At 35.9% G+C, this 17,442-nt stretch overlaps 1 long non-coding RNA gene across 1 annotated transcript in view; it reads right to left on the bottom strand.

Moving 5' to 3' along the window:
- LOC141507366 (uncharacterized) overlaps positions 1 to 17,442 on the bottom strand; it is a 479,100-nt gene that overhangs the window by 192,284 nt on the left and 269,374 nt on the right. Inside the window, exons 4-5 of the long non-coding RNA XR_012474124.1 lie at positions 12,138 to 12,297; positions 5,195 to 5,826 (exon numbers count right to left, since the gene is read on the bottom strand). This is a non-coding gene — a long non-coding RNA (uncharacterized LOC141507366). The remainder of the gene's footprint in view (positions 1 to 5,194; positions 5,827 to 12,137; positions 12,298 to 17,442) is intronic.

Below are 17,442 nucleotides of genomic sequence, written 5' to 3'. Positions count from 1 at the left end.
ATATAGACATTTAATAAAAACAATACCCGTTGAATTAAATTATCTCTATAATAGTCCCATTAAGTACCATTTTTGAAGCCTTTTCCTCAGGACATTTGCATTAAAGTCATTGCATTAAAGTCTCTTTGCAAATATGTAGGACATACTTTTAAGTTTAAACTGCATTATTAACATTTCCTTCATCACTTTCTTAAGACTAGACAATCAACAACATAATGAAATAAACTCTGAATTATAGCATTTGCATTGTCCTTATTCTGCAGGTGAAGAAACAGGGGAATAGAAATATGAAGTATGTTGGTCTCTAAAAGGCAACAATTAACTCTAGTGTTGGACCTGTTGCCTCAAAGGATGATAGTCTTCTATATAAGTGTTCCTTAAACATCTTAGAATGAAAGCTTTATCAGAGAAACTTGCTGAAAAGATTTTTTTTTCCTCCCAGTTAACTATTTCCCTTTAAATCAGGACTTTGCTGGTAAATATTTAACTGACTCTCTGGGGGGAAAATGTATGAAGGACATACTTTTAAGTTTAAACTGCATTTTTAGCATTTTCTTCATCACTTTTTTAAAAGACTAGACAAAGAACAAAACAATGAAATAAGCCTTGAATTACAGCCATTTGCCTATTTAACTTGCCGTGTAAATATTCATATTGAAAATTTAGCAATCAGCTCCATGAGATTGATTGAACTAACTTCAGCATACATATCCCTACCTCTATCTAGCTCCATTGGATTTGATTTTAAACTTTTTATTTTGTGTAATTAGAATTGTCTATTATTTTTTTTTTTGTATCATCCTCTCCATCCCTTAATTTAGTCAAGAACTCTTCCCCTATCTATAGGTCTAAAAGATCATTCCTTCCAGCCTTTTCTAATGTGTTTATGATGTGATCTTTTTGTCTAGACCATGATTCTTGAGGATCAGTGTCAAAGAATACTACCTACCTCTTGACAAAGGGTAATAGAGTCATGTGTAAAATATGTTACACAGATCAGACATTATCTCATCTTGTGGTGATAGGTATAGATCTAGTGACAGTAATTATTTCCTTTATATACAATCCTCTCTGACTCTAAGCAGCTCTGCACAGGATTCCCTAGTCTGAATCCTGGATCCAAGCACCAACACATTTTTTTGTGCCTCTACTTGCTAATCTCTTTGAAAAGCAAGAGTAAGTCCCAATACAATTGCCTCTCCCTTGGCTTCCTCTAAAACTATAATATCATAAAAAAACCACACCAGGCAACATATAATTGAGTAATCAAATTAGCAATAACTTTACAAAAAACAAGGCTCTTTTTAATCTCTTATTAGAGATAAGAGAAAATCACATTTCATTCAAAATCTTCAGTAAATTAATTTAGAGATCTTTTCTACCTTCTGATCAACTGGTTAAATGTATTTCTTAAATTGGACTATGTGAAAGCCCTTTCAACTTCCTAACAATATTTCAATTCCACTAGCATTAATTATACTCCTATTGTGTTCACAACATTGTAGTTTTAGTAGGGTAAATGCAAAGCATAAGATCAGATCCCAGTTTTCTTGAAGTTTTCAGTGTGATAAAGGAAAGCAAGTCAAAAAAGAAAGCTATAATACATAATCTTATATTAAAAGTAAATTAAGGAACTATAAATTAAGTGGTAGGAGGAGGAAAAGAAGAGATTATTAATTATTGAAATTCAGGTTTAAATGATATAATTTATTGAGTTCTTGACTAAATCCAAAATCTGCTTCAAACATTTATTAATTACGGGACCTGGGCAAGTCACTAGACCTTTGTCTCTCACTTTCCTCATCCCAGATAGAAAACAAACCCTTACCTCCCGGGGTTGTTCAAGTAAGATAATGCACATGAAGCATTTTTGTAAACCTTAAAACATTACATAAAATTTTAGCTCTTAAAAATTGAGTCTTTGTTTTGCCACGACTTAATATAACTTTATCTTAGTGCAACATGACCTTGTGTTTTCCCCTCCACTACCCAGGGCTTCAGCACTCTGGATCTCCATCTTCAACTATTCTCAATAGTCACCCTAATGTCTTTTTTCTTCTGTTTCTTTGACTTCCTCCTGAAATCTTACCAATCCCATGATCCTTCTGATCCTTTACTAGTTTATAGGAGGATCAGATCAATTAAGTCCACATTAAAATACCTCTGGTTGCTATTGAGTTCAAGTGCTGCTCTTTCCAGGTAGTATATCTGCATTATAATAAGGGAGTCTAAAGATAATGTCTTAATCCACTCCTAATAATGAGAGCTTCAAGTTTCATGGCAAGCATAGTAAGGAAAGGTATGGATTTGGTTACACTCTGGTATCCCTTACTTCCCTAACAGCTCAAATTGGAGAAATTTATTTTGGAAAATCAAATCCAGCACCTACATTAGATGCATTGATAAGGTCCTAAAATAACAGACTTGAAAGGGCAGTGAGATTGCTTGTAGCACAAAATCTGATTTCATATCATCAAACCATAAAATTTTAGAACTGGAAGGGAGGAAATGGATATAGAAATCAGCTGGTATACTTCCTCCCTTTTTAAAAGAGAAATCGATGGGCAAAAGATAAAGTGCCTTACCCAAATTCATTCAGTAGTTTTAGTACCTGCCAGCACTAAAGCCTAGGTCCCTGAACTCTAATCCTGTCATTTTACTAATAGATCTTGTATTTTTTTTTTCAAACAAGATTTTGATATCCCTAAGTATGCTTGCTACAGGATACTTTGCAAAGTGTTTCAGTAAGGTCTGATTCCTAAAGACTCCATTTGAGGTTTTCTTGATAAAGATACTGCAATAGTTTGCTATTTCCTTCTCCAACTTTACAGACAATTACAGATGAGGAAACTGAGGCAGGCAGGATTATGTGACTTGTGCAGAGTCTGTGGATAGATTTGAACTCAGGAACTTACTCCAGGTCTGTCACTCTTATCTACTGTGCCACCTAACTTCCTACATAGGACACTTATAGAAGTCAAAGTAATTTCTGTACATTAAGATTGCATCTTTAATTCCTGGTTGAACTAAATAAGGGAACTAACATATGATAAGGGTATACCATATATAGAACTATTATCCCAGGAACCTGTAGCTTATTAGTTTGAAGAAAATATGTAAAATGAAAATCACGAATTATACAACTGATTTTAAAGGAAGGTGAATTATTCATTTTACAAAAGGTTTCTTCTCTTTACAAAAGGATTTTACTGCAGAATTCCTTTAAATATTGAGTTCTTCTGCTGCATATAAAATAAGACAAGATAATAGTAGAAATGAGACTATCAGGCATGAAAAGAAATTCAAAATATGAGCTAACAAAGTGGAGATATTTCTCAATATCTGTTGTGTGTACAGAACTTTAGAAAGGTTGTGAGTAATACGATATTGTGAGTGATACTGTACCAATATGAGTGATACTTTATCACGCTCAGCACTCCCATTCTCTACTGGATAGGATCTCTTTTGCCCAAGTTAGAATAGATCACATAAATAAATCTATCATTAATCTTTTATTAAATACTTATTAAATGGCTTCTTCTATCATGCTCAAATTCTTTTTCTCCACTTATTCATATCCAAGAACAATTCAAATCCTAACAATGAACTCTGATACCTAGTTTCCTTGTCTGAAAAATGAGAGATTTGGACTTTATCAAATAGCTCAAATTTTTGTATATGTGAAATGGACCCCTTTGTCAATTTGATGAAACCTACAGATCCCTACTCAAGATATTTTTCAATGCACAAAATAAAACATATAGGATCACAAAGATAACAAATTATACCAAAATATTTTTATCAAAATATTTTAAACCAAGTTCACACAATACAATTTTTTTAAAAAGTCTCTGAATTATTTTATTAGTATGAGTGCTTCCAGCTCAAAAATCCTGTAATCTTTCTATAGCTATTCAAGCCTACATTGATTTCTCCCTTCTCCCAAATCCTAAAGCATTTGTAATCCTACCAAGGATTTTATCATTTAATATTGTACAAGTAGAAATATCTTTCTAGTTTTAATGTTAAGCTGATATTTTCAGAAGGCTCTCAAAGCTGAATGGACCCTAATCAGATGTAAATTCCCTTGTACAGTTCAGTGTAACTCTATTGTTAAATGTAAATTCACCAAGATAAGAACTTCAGCTCATTCCTCTACCCCTCTCCAGCTTTCAATCTCTCTGAATGGGTACCCAACCTCAATCACGTGGGGGGGAAATCCCCCTCTGCCCACTTTTCCTGACTTTTCTCTGCACAAGAAGTAGGCAAGACTGTGAAAGTCTGACCTAAATTCCCCTTATGACCCGGATTCACTCCTATGCCCAGCCAGCTCTTATGACTGTTTTCCTTTTTGCTCTTTCCCTCAGGCACCTAGCTAGACCTTTATTATTCAACCTATCCTCTAGCAGCTTACTGTCTCTCCAGGAAAAAGTTTTAATCTGAGAACTCTTCAGGCTTGTGAAATAAAAATCCAGAGTAAGTGTGAGTTTTTTACTTCAAGAACTCTCATTTTTATGACTTTCCCACATCAATATGATTAAGTACAGCTCAGTGGTGCAGTGGATAAAGTGCTTGACCCGAATCAAGAAGACTTATCATCCAAAGTTCAGATCTGACCCTGAACACTTCCCAAAACTCATTTAATCTTACTTGCCTCAGTTTCCTCATCTGTAAAATTCAATTGGAAAAGGAAATGGCACACCATTCTATTATCCTGCCAAGAAAACTCCAAAATAGGGTCAAAAAAATCAGACATAACTGAAATGACAGAATAATATAAGTACTAAATCTTGTACTGATCTAAAGGAAGATTCTGTGGTACCCTAGGGTCTGAGGCATTAATCAAACAATCAAAAACCATTTATACTGGGAATGTTGTCCTCCCAGATTTAGGATGCCGGTCCTTACCCCTTACCAGGCTTCCCTGGCTTTACTTCAAATCCCAAATAACATTCCACCTTCAATGGGAGGCTTCTCCTGATCCTCTTTAGTTCTAATGCCTTCTCTCAGCTGATTGCTTCAAATTTATCCAGACCATAGCTAGTTCTTTCTTAGTGTTTTGCATGCTATCTCTTCCATTACACAGTAAGTTTCTTGAATGCAGGGACTTTTCTCTTCCTTTGTAATCCCAGCCTTTAGCTCCCAGCTAAAACTCATAGTAGATTCTTAAATGTTTATTAATTGGTTGACTTACACATGAATTAGATTAGATGACTGCTGAGGTCCTTTCCAACTCTCAAATTCTGTAATTGTTATGGATCTGTGATTTATCAATTACTCCTTGCATCCTAGGCTCTGAGGCTGCCAGGACAAAAAAATGAATAGTCCGGGACCTCAAAGAACTTGCATTCTATCAGAGAAAACTTCAACATGTTCATACTGGCCAAAAGAAAATCTACTACATTATATTCAATTCATTCCTTTTTTTCTTTAAGGTATAATATGCCAAGACCACTTCCCTGGGTTTCTGCGGTGTTCAAGGGTGCATTTTGATAATAAATCTTTAGCCTATTCTTATATGACAAGGATTGAACCAATCAATAACTGTTACCACTCAGCATTCCATAACCAGTGGTGTGTGTGGGGGGGTGGGGGGTGGGGGGTGGGGAAATAACGGTCATATGGAAAGACAGCCATATGTTTTCTGAGGAATAATTGTCCTTTCTTTGCCCAGACAGTTTTGCAGCAGACAGGGATGATGTTCTGCAGGAACATAAACAGCTACGACACTGGATTTTGACAAGAGCTTCTGAGCAGCCATCCGCAGCCATTCCTGTCTTGTTTTAGTGGGCTGGGTTGGGGTTTTTTCACACCTGAAGCCACCAACTGAAAGACAAAACATTTTAATGAATCCCTAGCAAAATGATGTTTTCACAGCCTCATGGATGTGCTAAAGGTGTCTTTAGAGGAAATCAGTCTGACTAAACTATAATTGAAGGAGAAAGAGTTTGGACTCTAGCTTGAATAATGATGTTAAACATGCAAAGGATGGAAGTGGGCTGGACAAATGCTCTGTAAATATAGTTGTAAGAGGTGATGGCCAGAATGAGAGTTCATTTTCTGCATTCAAAGACAACAGCTCTATACAAGTGAAGGTATTAGGAGTACAGCTTCAAGGATTTCTCTGGGGACCTACTTTATCTGAGCTTTTGAATTCCAATAGCCAGGTTAACCTCCTGAGAATCTCCTTAAGCAGGCTTCCTTGTTCCACTTGCACAGTCTGAGGGTAATTAGTCCTGCCCATAGCCAAAGGACTTGTAATGAGAGACGGGTATGTAATGAGAGATGCCTATTGCTATTCTATTTTGGTTAGGTTTACCTAGGTTCCTGACCCTTTCCTGTCTGAACTCCCTACCTGAATTTCTGACTACTCCTCTCTCTGCTTTACAGACTCCTAAAGAATTCTCAAGTGCCTTAAAAGTCATCACTTATTTGTCTGCAAAACTAGTTCCTACCTTACCTTACTGAATGGCATAGTCTTAGAAAAAACACCAGGGATACAGCCAACACATTTTGGTTTTATTCCTGATTCTGCTAAGAATTACCTTTGTCACCTTGGTTAAACCATTTAACCTCTCTGGGCCTCAGTTTTCCTCATCCATATTATGAGAGGGATTGATCCCTGAAATCTCTTCCATCCCTAAATTCAATAATTTACACCCTCTGGTTTGTGAAATTTATTTTTCTTTGCCAAAACTATAATCTATTTCTTGCTTAATTCCTCATTTCTGTAGTTAATTGGCTTTTAACTGATTATCAGGATTGACCCATTTTTTTGTTTGTTTTTGCAAGGCAGTGGGGTTGAGTGACTTACCCAAGGTCACACAGCTAGACAATTATTAACTGTCTGAGGCCAGACTTGAAGTCAGGTCCTCTTGATTTAAGGCCAGTGCTCAATTCACTGTGCCACCTAGCTATCCCCCCTTGACTTATTTTCTTGCTTTGAACTCTGGTCTTAGTGAACTTGGAAGATTCTCTATTGACTTTCCTGATGCTAGAAGCTGCCTTCTTTTCTAACTATATTCTCCATACTTTCCAGTTAAGTAATGCCAGGTAACTCCTTCCTTCCTTCTGCAAGTTACTCACACCATGAATTTGTTTAGCACATCCATTTCCTATACACTGCCTTGTTAAGGTAAAAAGTACTGATACCTATGTAATCATATAATACTTTACCATTTACAAAATAAGTTTTTGCAAGGCAATGGGGTTAAGTGATTTGCCCAAGATCACACAACTAGGTAAGTATTAAGTGTCTGAGGTTGAATTTGAACTCAGGTCCTCCTCCTGACTGCAGGACCAGTGCTCTATACACTACACAACCCAGCTTCCCCTGTCCTTCCTTTTACAAAAGAAGACCAATGAAAATGAGCATTTATATTCAGTTTAGGGCCAGCCTTACTCTCTCTTCCAGAGTCACTAAAGTGCAGTAGCAAGACAAAAGTCAAGATGACTGGCAATCGTCCAAGATATAATGAATGACTTTGGCATCTACCCATCTGACCAAGCCTTAAATTTTCCATTGTGCCTGCTTCAGTCATCTTCATGGACTTTAGACAAATTGTTCTCATCTACCTATTCCATTATGTAGAGTCTTCACTGCTTGGAGCAGACATCTGCATAACTCACCAAGATGTTTGAGGCCTATCAATTGCCCTCATCTTGGTTTAGTACATCTGCAGAGAGAGTTTACAATTGTAATCCTAGAACTTTTATTCCTTATTTATAAATCAAGTAACTAAGGATCCAAGTGGTTAAATAACTCGCCCTAGGTCACATAGGTTATGAAATGTATGATAAAAGGAGTTGAATCCAGGACCAATGGTATTAGAGCCAAGGTTGAAAAACCCAAATCTTGTGTCTACAACTCCAGTGCTATCTCTCCTATTTGGGAGAGTCATGCATGAAGAGGAGATGCTGAGGTATTTGGAAACATCAAACATATACTTCATCTACTTTTCACTTTCACCTGAAGATGCTTTTAATAAATGTCTTTTCTCTCCATCTCTATCCATTTTTATATATGTATACAACTGTGGGAGTCCTGGAAGTCCAAGAATCATTTCAAGAATCCTCACTCTTTGTTTATTACTGGCTGTCTCCTACAAAAGAAGTTCTTGACTTGGGAGTCTATGAAGTCATTTTTTTTAAATTTTGGTAACTATGTGCTAATATAAGCTAATATAATTGGTTTATTTTTTAATATATTGTATTTTATGTTATCCATTTTAAAACTTTGTTCTGAGAAAAAGTTCATAAGCTCACCAGACTACTAAAGTATGCCACCTCTCCCTCTCTCTCCTTCTCTTTCTCTCTCTCTCTCTCTCTCTCTCTCTCTCTCTCTCTCTCTCTCACACACACACACACACACACATACACACACAAACACACTTTAAAGGCATTTTAAAAGGATACATTTTGCTATTTCTGCACATGCTCATTACAAATGAATCTTACCTTTGCCCTAAAAGAGGTGTCTTAGCCCTTTAAATCAACAATCTTTGTGAACTATTAAATTATAGTACTTTGCTTAGTAAAAAGTAATTCCAAATCTCTTTTTAAATATTCTGGTATTAGACTTCTCAAGGACTTTGTCTTTCCCTCTACTATTCCAAATGAATGGCATTTCTTTATATTACAAGCTGCTGCCACCTAGTGCTTCAAGCAACCCTATTCCTTCATAGCCCAGGCTTGATGACCATTTTGACAAATTCTTAGTAATGGACAGATGCTTCTGGCTTAAACACAACATAGGGAGGTTTATTTGAAAACTTATCATGAACATCATTCAAGGAAGAAGAGACTGAGTCTTCCACATCAATATACACACAATACACCTGAAATTACCCTGCCTTAAGAGTCCATCCTAGCTTGATGTGTGCCCATAGGAAATTCAGGAAGTAAAGGGAGAAGCATAAGCAAATTTGGAAAAGTAATCTTATATGTGATATGATTTGAGGGATAAATATAGATATATAGAAATAGGTATACATATATTTCCTCTTTACATGTAAATATCACTCCCCAATTCCTTTCTTAATCTCTTATTTTAAATAATATGATACTCTTCCCCAGCCTTATTCCAGACAGAAGTCTCATCACAAGTCTAAATGATACTTACAAACTAAATTTATCTTTGTGAGTTAAGAACATTTGATCAAAGTTCTAGAGATGGAAAGAACTTTTAAGGTCATTTATTACAATTCCTTAATTTTACAAATGAGACTAACAAAGGCTCAGGGAGTATTGCATGACTTGCCCAGGGTTCCATAGGTAAGAAATATTATATGTGAATCCCAGATCTCCTTATTTCCAAATCACTACATTTTCCAGGGTACTGCATTGCTTTGGTTTATTATCCATCTTTACTCATTGGGTATTGTTAACTCAAGACACAGTTACCATTCCTCCTTCCCATGGATATTGTTTCCTGTGAATTATAGTTTTCTACACTGCTATTCTTCCTCCTACAATGTACTTGCTACATTGTGGCATCTCAGTGTATACATTGGAAGTTTTCTTTACCTCTTATCCCCCATTTCCAGTTTAAATCCCACTTGATCAATAAGTCAAAAAATAAATAAGTTACTCAGAGTCACAATCCAAGGCAATGGCAACATAAGGGCAATGTTACTAGACATTGAAAAATACAGAGTGCCATGCAAATGTAGGGCGTCATTAGCATTAACAAGTGGTCCCCATCTTCCTTTTTCTGTTATGTTTTCTTCCTGCTGATTCCATCTGCTCTGTCTTTCCTAAGGTTTTATAGTACAGTTTTTTTTTTCCTAAGGAGTTTCAACTTCAGAATTATCATAATTAAAACTGTGTTTATGGTTTCTATCAATTACTTCAGAGGTATTATGAATCAACAAAATTTCAAGAATGAATAAGCTGAAATTCCTGACCTTTTGGAGAGTTATGATGAGTTAACAAAGCTCCGACTACTGATTGTCATTGACAAGTCAGAAGGAGACAGGAAAGATAACCTTGCAGTTCCAGCCAAGTCTATAGGCAGATCATTCCAACAACAGCTCTCATGAGCAGCATGGAGGGGCTCATGGTAGCAGGCTACAGAAAACCAGCCCACATATCCCCCACTGACATGTAAGCCATGAATATACAGAACTAATGTTCTGGTATCAAATTTTGTCAGTGACTTTACTATCCTTCCCTCAATTATTCAAATGAATTACATTTCATTATATTACAAAATGCTGCCACCTAATGCTTCAGTTAAACCCCATTTCCTCACAGCCCCAGCTTGGCCATTTTACCCAGATCTTAGCTGAAATCTGACTTAGGGAAGATAGTTTGAAATTCACCAAAAAATAAACAATGAAATTCATTCAAGAATTATTTCATTTTGGAAAAAGAGAATGAATTTCTGCTCTTGAGTATGCATTTATTTGCTATTCCCTTCTTTCACAGAATGGGCACTCTATTATTATCAATTGTTTTTCCACACGGGAAGTTTACTTTTCTCAAAAAATATGCAAATGGTAAAATTAGATACAAATTCAAAGAAGGTAGTTATCATCTTCCACTATTACCCCCTCCCAGATCTGTCCAAGAGGGTCAACAAATTAAAGAAATGAAGGGTATACCCAATTATATCTGTTTCTAAGATGTAGAAGTTACATGCTACATCACTTGGGTCCCCTACCTTATCCCTTAAATTCAGTTTGTGTCCCCAAGTTTCAAATGCTTACTCTACCCTTTGAATGAAATCTACTTTTCAGGGTGAAGGGAAGTTAGCATGATGTAGGTAGATTGAGGATATAAACAAGGTCATTCAACATGTAGCCTCAGTCATAAATCCAAACATGTCACAGGTCCAGGGTCCAGACAGATGACTGCTATTTTTCAATCTGGACTTTGTTGAGGCCCTGGTCAAATTGAAAAATAAAACAGTGATTCATTTTCTTGGACTTATTTAGCCTTAGGATTCAATGCAAAGGACAAATTCATGGAGGAAGGTCAAGTACAGATTATGGAGGCTCTAAGACCTGTCAATGAAAAGGAGAAAGTAAAAATGGAATAAAGGCAAGGAGAGAATGAATCCACAGCAAAGAAATGATGCAACATGTTCATAAAATCAAAGACCCTGAGTACTTTAATTCATGATTTTTTTATATTGTAAATGCTAACAAGAAAAATGGGTGGGAAATTGGTAGTGATAGAAAACTTTCATATGGTAATAATATATAAGGAAAAATAATTTATTTTTTTTGCTTGTATAGAGGATGGTAAGTAGGGAGAAGGATAAAAGATAACTTGAACATTTAAATAGTGATATGATTTGGAAAAGTGTGGGGAAAGACAAACCTAAAAATTGTTCCTATTCATCTAATAATTAAAGTAACTTTTTAATATAATGCTTAAAAGTTTACAAAGAAGCTTACATACTTTATATTATCTGATGCTCACAACAACCCCATGAGGAAGATCATTGTTATTGTTATCTTCTTTTTACACTTGAGGAAATTGAAACCCAGGGAGTTTAAATGACTTGCTAGGATCATAGAGTCAGCAAACATAATCATGATTTGACTCCAGATCTTCCTGACTTCATCTACATCAGGTCCAGCTTCAGTCTAGTTTTCTCCATGACCTTCATCTTGCTCATCCAAATTTACTTTCTGTTCTTCTCTCACCTGACTCCTTTGTTTTAGCCAGGTCAGTTTCTTCACTCTAACCCATTAATAGCATGCTCATCCCCTGCTTTGACTTATGTTCCCTATTCTCCTTTCCTCACAGTCTTTGGATTTATCTAAATCCTGTCATTCTTCAAGATTCAGCTTAAACCCCAATCCCTTCCATCACTCTAACCTAATTATGTGGATGATTCTGCTTTCTGAATTCCTGCTACCCGAACATATAAAGCCTCTACCAAAACATTCAGTTATACCTGTAACCATTGCAATCTTGAGTTAACATTATTTAGAATTACTATACTATAGGAAAGGATTTGTGATTTTTTTGGAGAAGGTATTCCTCCATCTCAGAAATTCTCATCAACATGAAATGTGTTTTGATTACCTAAGCTCAGGATTATGAGGTGGAGCTCTGATGAGAATTTCTGAGATGAGGGACTCTTGGTCCAGCAATAAGCTTATTTATACTCAAAATTTTTATACCTTGGTAGGACTTGCATCTGTCAGAGCTTGCATTGGTATGACACTCAAGTATCCAACTTCGTTGAGACCTCAGAATAGGGTTATGTGGAGAATTATAAACAAGTCTCATGTTAAACATGTATAATTATGAGAGCACTCAGGGAATCAATCCATAAGTTATCTGAAAGATAATTGGAGGAGAGTCAAAGGTTAGGAAAAAATTTCAACCTTATTAATACCAAAGAAAAACAATTGAGAGAATCTCAACAATTATCATAGATCTATAAGCCTGTTTTCTCAAATGTTTTCATTTTATTTTTATTTTTCTATTAACAACTAATTTTCTTTCCTTTCCACCATCACTCTTTAAAAAAAAAGAAAATAAAATTCACCTAACAAATATACAGTCAAGCAAAACAAATTTCCATTTTTTTCTGGGTCCAAATATGTTTATTATATTTATATTATGAATCCATTACCATTCTATTAGGAGATAGGTAATATGCTTCATTATCAATCTTCTATAATCATGTTCATATATATATATAGTATATATTTGTATATTTAAGCAAACAAGTTTTTAAGTCTGTCAAAGTTATTTCTTTACAATATTGTATTATTAATGTATAAATTATTCTTCTTTTTAATGAATCCCATATACCCATACCATCACTTATTTGGCTTACAGACCCATTCTAGCTGAGGAATATCATCACATTCCTGTCTTAGGAGATCAAGATCTGAGCCGGGTCTTTCTTTTTACCCTGCAACCTGAACTAGTTAATGCTCCCTTCATTAAAGTGTGGGATGACCTAGTCTATAAGGGAGAAACATAGAGAGATCCCACTCTGGATGGTTTTCTCTTGCCTGCATTCCTGGAAGCTACTGAATCTCATAAGTAGACCAGGTTCTCAGCTTTCACTCCTTCCTTCCAATAGGAGGAGCTGAGACCTCTCAGACCACCCTCTCATTAAATATCCACAATCATGGTTGCCTTTAGTTTGTCAGGTAAAGCCTCTATCAGAAAGAAGACACTAGATTTAAAGTGACCCTGAGATTCCATTTTCATCTTTGAGTTCCAAGAGAGATCATTCACCTCAATTAATTAATTATTGACTAAACAATTTAATAAATTGAATTTTTCAAAAGCAGAACTTTGTCCTTGGGAATTTTATTTACAGCACTTTCAAAATTGACAATCTCCAGTAGAGCACATCTTTATCATCTCACAATTTTACCTGAATGATAAAAACAATATAAAGGCCCTCATAGCTCATTGTTGATTATTTTTAAATTAAGCAAAGCAAAATGCCACCTTCCAAATTCCCTCCTAACAAGTTGTATCACAGACATATATGAAAATTATTTGAGATTCTTTGAAAGATATTACAGATATAACTTTGTTGGATGGACTCTTTCATCACTAAATCAAGTGAAACATAAAATAGGAAATTTGTAAGCTTGTCAGAGAATACAAAGCTCATCTCCACTGTGATAGAAAAGATAAAGCACAAGTTCCAAGCTGAAGAGAGATTCTCTAGGGTATCCTCTGTATCAAGAGTTCTTAACTCAAAGTATAGAAAAGATTTCATGGAGGTCATGAAATTGAATGGGAAAAAAACTATATCTTTGTTCGCCTTTATAGTCCTACATTATATATTTCATGCATTCAAAAATATAGTGAGAAGAAATCATAGGTTTCACCAAATTGCCAATGAATTTCATAATACAAAAAAAAGTTAAGAATCCCTGCTCTAGATTTCTCTTGTCTGCCAATGACATTGTGTTGTATTGTTCAAGTCCCAGGACATCACAGAAAATTCATAAACAGTCAGAAGGGTTTAGTCCAAGCATCCACACAGGAGTAACCAAACTAAGGAAGAGTGACTCTTGTCTAGTCTAGGACATGCAGTTAGAAGGGCAACTTATAGAGTTCATCTATATATCAATCAATAGAGGAAAAGGATGAAAATAAGCATTAATATATCACCTACTGTGTAACAAGCACTGTGGTGTATTTTATCATCCCATTTGGTCATCACAACAACCTTGAAAGGTAAGTGCTGTTATTATCCCCATTTTACAGATGAGAAAGCTAAGGTAGACAGAGGTTCAGTGACTAGTCCAAAGTCACTCCATTAGTAAGTTTCTGAAACTGGATTTGAACTCAGATCTTCCTGACTTCAGTTCTACCAGAAAAGAAAAACTATTTTGTCACCGGGGTTATTTGAGACATGGAGAAGAGTTGGGGTTGTGAGGCAATAGTGAGGCTCTCAGTCCTAATTATATTGAGGTGGGAAGGATGGGGACTGAGGAGACATGTAGGTGGGAAGGTACTGAAGTCTGGGCCTGGGCTGCAGGTCATTGGTCCTAGAGCTGGAAGAGAATTTAGAGATTGTCTCCTCAGGCTTTCTCTTTCTTAAGATGAATAAATTGACCCAGGGAAGGGAAATGCCTTCTCCAAGATAATAGAGATAGAGCTGATTATAACCCAGGTCCTCTGACTTCAAATCCACCAGAATATGGAGGGAATTTTCACTAACTTAAATAGTTAATTAACTTTAAACACATCCTCTCTCTCTCTCTCTGTCTCTCTGTCTCTGTCTCTGTCTCTGTCTCTCTCTCTGTCTCTCTGTCTCTCTGTCTCTCTGTCTCTCTCTCTCTCTCTCTCTCTCTCTCTCTCTCGCGCGCGCGCGCTCTCTCTCTCCCTACCTTCACCCCTTCACCCTCCCAGTTTTCTCATTTATAAAATGAAAAGGTTGAATAAATTGATACCCAACACAGTGGTTTTCATTTATTAACTCAAAAAAAAAAAAAAGAGGGCATGCAATTAGATGCTCTACAGCTATGATCGTGTAAGATTAGGATCAGGATAGAAACCTTTCAGTTTCTCTTTGTACTATATACTCTTTGCACCCAGTAAACTTTCTTTTGTATATTTTTGAAATCTTAGTTGTTGGTTCTAAAATTCATTCTAGCTAATAATTTGTGACCTTAGTTTTGGGGGAATCTCCCAACAAAATAATTCTGCCCCTGGATTGTCTTGTCTGCAGGGCAACACTAAGACCTGCAGCAAATTGGTTGTTTCTTTGGTTTTTAGAATTCCCTTAGCTTTCTTCCTCTCGGGCTCCTGTTAAAATCTTTTTAAAGTGCCAGATTCTGAACTTTGCTTTAGTGAAGATAAATTGAATTTTCCAACATTACAACAGAAGAATTAAGACTTGAATCCAAACTTCTGACTCCAAATCACAAATTCTTTCCATTTTTTAATTTTTCAAATATTTACTATGCCAGTTATCTTGTAGGAGGAAAATGAAATAAATAAATCCATTCATACCAATATGCTCATGTCTGGAAACATCTCAATTTACATTTGCATTTTTCTGAGAGATAATTCCTTAACCCAAAGTGATGACTTCATTTCTGGTAACAGTACAGGTCAACGGAACAACTATTTTTGGCAAGATATTCCAGTCCTCTAAAATCATCAACTGTCAAAAATTTTTACTTGAAACAAGGAAAAGATCAATTTTAGTAATAAGAGGAAAAGAAACCACTCATGTGTGGTTTAGAGATGGATCTACTAAGTTCAATACAACAAGGATAATTGATAACATTAAAGAGTAGAGGGGCTTAGTTTTTTTTTGTTTTTGTTTTAACAATCCATTGCATAGACCTTTGAGCGTAATGAAGAAAGCATTACCTTCTAGATTGGATTGTTGGGGTTATTCTTTGCTTTTTTAAAACTTATTTTCTGATGTTAAATGAAATTTCCCCCCCCCCTTTTTTCCCCCACTTTCAATCTATCCTTCCCCTATTCTTTGTATTTTTATCATTAAACAGCTTCTCTACCTGCTAATCTCCCACAATGAGCACCTGGCCACCAGGACACTGAGGGTTTATTTGTTCCACTCAAGTGCATCTGCCAACATATTGATAAGACTGGAAAGAAAACTTAGCTGCTAGTGTTTTGTGGTTCTTTGTCTCCCTGTGATAGTCTCTTTCTGTCTAGAACTGTCCCCCTTTTACTGACTTTATTATTTCTTTGTCTATTTTTTCCTGTCCCTTTCACTGTTATTTCTCTTTCCTTTTTCTTCACCTATCTTTAAATCTTTCCAATGTTTTTCTTTTCCTATTTTCCTTTATATAGCAGCCTAGTTTTTTTTATTCTGCTCACATCTGTCTTCCCAACTCCTTTTCCTACATGTGTGCCTAACTTTTCCTTCTTTTTCCTCTATTTTTTCTCCCCCTCTGTGTGTGTGTGTGTGTGTGTGTGTGTGTGTGTGTGTGTGTGTGTGTGTGTTCATCCATTGTAAAGAGTGAATAGTTTTGGGTTGAAAGAAAGAGACAAAGCAAGAACTTTAGCACCAAGAAGAATTGCCCTAACTCTAAACCTGCATTTTGAAAATTATTGCTATTCTGAGCAATTTTTTAAGAATCCTCATTGCATCTAGCTGTTTCGGGCAATTGAGGATTTTTCTGAGCAATTTGGGAGTAGAGGGGGATAGGAGAGAAGCAAACACTTTGGCCTCAAAATGGGAAGACTGGATCATCTGTTATCTCACTTGCAGCAGAGAAAGGCATTTACAATGAACTATCATTTCAACTTGGCATGGCTTAGGAGACAGATGATCTCACCTAGTGCCCAGAAACTACCTTTATGCCATGCTGTCATAATAGATGGATGGCACTGATGACCCGCCATCCTCAACCTAATAGAGACAGAAAAGATGCAAGAGTCAGGGTTAAGCAGGGTGTGAACTGAAGGATAGAGGAGAGATGTGGAGAGTCACTACTTCATATTCAAGCACATTGTCTAAACAAAAATCACAAAGCCAAAATATTTTCAAGTATTTTGTAGATAAGTAACTAACTTGTTAAATATTAATTTCCAAATTTTAGGGGTCAGGTGGTATAGTGAATAGAGCACCAGCACTGGAATCAGGAGGACCTGAGTTCAAATTTAGCCTCAGACAGCTGACACTATTTATGTGAGCTTAGGCAAATCACTTAACCCTGATTCCTTGCATGCAGAACCATCTCCAATCATCCAGATCCATATCTGGTCACAGGACTCAGACGATTCCAAAGTAGAAAATAAGGGTGGTGACCTAACACAGTGCTCACTCACTCAAATTCAATTCATGTGCATGTCATGATATCACCTCCATGATACCATAGGCTTCTTGGAGAATGAAGGGCAAACAACAAAACATCAGTTTCCTAGTATTATCTAAAGTATTATTCCAAGTATTATTATTATATATTATTATATATATTCCAAGTATTATTCTAAAGTCACAGGCAAATAAAGTTGACAGCAGTG

Source organism: Macrotis lagotis, chromosome 1, assembly GCF_037893015.1.
Source record: "Macrotis lagotis isolate mMagLag1 chromosome 1, bilby.v1.9.chrom.fasta, whole genome shotgun sequence".
In the NCBI taxonomy this organism is placed as follows: Eukaryota; Metazoa; Chordata; class Mammalia; order Peramelemorphia; family Peramelidae; genus Macrotis; species Macrotis lagotis.
The sequence above is the reverse complement of the archived record's forward strand: the minus strand, read 5'-3'. Positions and strand labels throughout refer to the sequence as shown.